Here is a 2,357-nt window from a genome sequence, read left to right as displayed (position 1 = left end):
TGCACAGGCCGGGAGCCGCTGCCGCTGCTCGTGGCCGGGATTAGCCACCGCTCCCTGCTGGCACCGGGAGCAGCTCGGCCGCCCTCACCGAGGCTCCCAGCTCTGTAAGCCCGGCTTTGACGTAGCCCAGAAAGTAGGCCAGTAAGAGCAAACTGCAGCCACTCGCAGCTCTCTCGAGGGACACGGCGCTCGTGCGGCCGGGGGAAGGCGTGCGCCCTCGCCCCGCGGCTCCCCGGGGGTTACCGCGTGGCCGAGGAGGCGGCTGGCGAGGAGGGGGGTTTTCTTCCGGCACCAGAGCTCCTGGTACCCACTGACTCACGCCTCATGCTGCGGCCAGAGGCCGGCCCCGCCGCCGCACCGGGAGGGGAGCCGGGCTGGAGCATTCCACGGGAAGGGCAAGGATCAGGACGGGAAAGTCCCCAGGGAGAGCCGGTCCCCAGCCCGCAGCAGCGCCTTCTCCGCACCAGGGCCCTGCGGGGCTCCGCAGCCCGTTTCCACCCCACCGGCGGCGAGCCGAGCAACAACCCCCCTGCGCTGCCCCCAGTTTTGGCGCGGGGGCCCCCCCCCGCCCGCGGCTCCTCCCCCCGCCTCTCCCCGCTGCCCTGGGAGCTGCCAGCGGGCACCCCCGGCGTCCCCCTTTCCTGCAGCGGTTTGCAGATCTGGAATTGTTTTTTAATTAAAAAAACCCCAAGCGCCGACATCTCCGTGCCCAGCAATTTTAGTTCTGCAGGGAAGTCGGAGGGACAACCATTGCCCTTGATGCGGGAGCACAGCAGCTCCAGAGGAGCCTGTGCCAGAGCGGGTGAGCTGGCCTGGCAGCCCAGAGGGGCCAGCACAGCAGCACCAGTGGCCCCGCTGCATCTGGGTCCCTCCTCTAACTCACCCCCAGCAGCTCACGCCGATGCTTTCTGCGTATATTTTGAAGCATCTCTGGATACTGGAAGCCCCAGTTCAAGCCCAGTCCAGCCCAGCGCTGCCCTTCCTCACAGGGCGAGGCACATCCAGCTCTGTGGCTTGAAGCTGTCCCCTCTCAACGCTGGCTGAGCATCAGCCACGCTCACGCCGCGGGACCCACCAGCCAAAATTCAGCGTGAGGCAGCCTCCGGACCGAGGGGTCGCGTGCCAGCAGGTCCTGCTCGCTGCTTCAGGTGGTCCCAGCTTGTGACAGCCGTAAACCCGCCTGCTCTGCCGAGGCCTGAGCTGGTTTCAGATCTGGTGGCCTCGGTCCTCTGCAGGATCGGCACCCCAGGGAGGGTCTGCCCTGGTGCCATGATCGCCCCAGCCCCAACGGGGAGCATCGCTCCCGCTCCGGGGCAGCCGAGGAGGTCCCAGCCCAGCTTGGGGCAGAGCCAGACCTCACTGGGCTGTGCAGCCCCTCCTCGGGGGTGCAGGGGACACCACGCACAACGGCAGACACAGCGTACAGCAGAAGACAGTCCTTTGCCGTGGGGCAGGTCGAATGTGGGGACAGAGGCCAGAGAGGTGTGTGGGGCTCCCCATCCTTGCAGACAGTCAAACAGCAGGACACCGCTCTGAAGACCCTGCTCTGAGCCCAAAGCCGGCTCTGCTCTGATGGACATCGGGCCTCGAGGCCTCCCAAGACCCTTCCCACCCCAGGTACTCTTTGAGTATCCCGGGGCTGGGAGCTGGGGGACGTGGTCTGGGTACCGGGACAGCCCATCGCACCCAGCCGGGCACCATCCTGGGGCTGGGAAGGAGGCAGGCAGAGCCCTGGGTCGGGGCAAGGGGGCCTGGCCAGGGCAGACGAGGGGGGGCCCCCGCGAAGAGGGACAGGGACAGCGGTGCCACAGGGATCTGGCTGGCCCCAGCAAACTGGGGCTGCAGGGGAGCCCAGGGCTGGCTGCGGGCAGGTGGAGGTGCAGGCGGAGGCCGAGGGGCTGCGCACGCCCCACACCGGGCACTGCCTTCCCCTGGCTCCAAGGCACTTCAGCTTTTACTAAGACGAACAAGAAATCCCCCCTACCCCCCCCGTGACATCCCCAGGGGCCGGGGGCGAAGGTTTCCCACGGCTTTTGGGGCAGGCAGGGCGGAGGGAAGCTGGGCTCCGAGCTGGCTGGGGCCGCCAGCCCAGCGAGGGGCTCTCCGGTGTCACGGCACGGAAATGCTCTCCGCTTCCTTTCCTTTTTCTTTTTTCAGCCCGGGGTGAATTCATGCAACGCAACCGCAGCCCCGTCCCCGGGCGAGCGCTATCTGGCCGCCCCAGGGTGCTGCGCGGGGCCGGCGATACCCGGGCCGGGTCCCTGGCAAGGTTACGGCGCAGGCAGCACCCGGCCCCGCATCCCAGGCAGAGCTGACGCCCACAGCAGCCCCCACCTTCCCCCCTGCACCCCACCCCA

The sequence above is a fragment of the Aptenodytes forsteri genome, unplaced genomic scaffold, assembly GCF_000699145.1.
Source record: "Aptenodytes forsteri isolate BGI_AS27 unplaced genomic scaffold, ASM69914v1 Scaffold455, whole genome shotgun sequence".
Taxonomy (NCBI): domain Eukaryota; kingdom Metazoa; phylum Chordata; class Aves; order Sphenisciformes; family Spheniscidae; genus Aptenodytes; species Aptenodytes forsteri.
The sequence above is the reverse complement of the archived record's forward strand: the minus strand, read 5'-3'. Positions refer to the sequence as shown.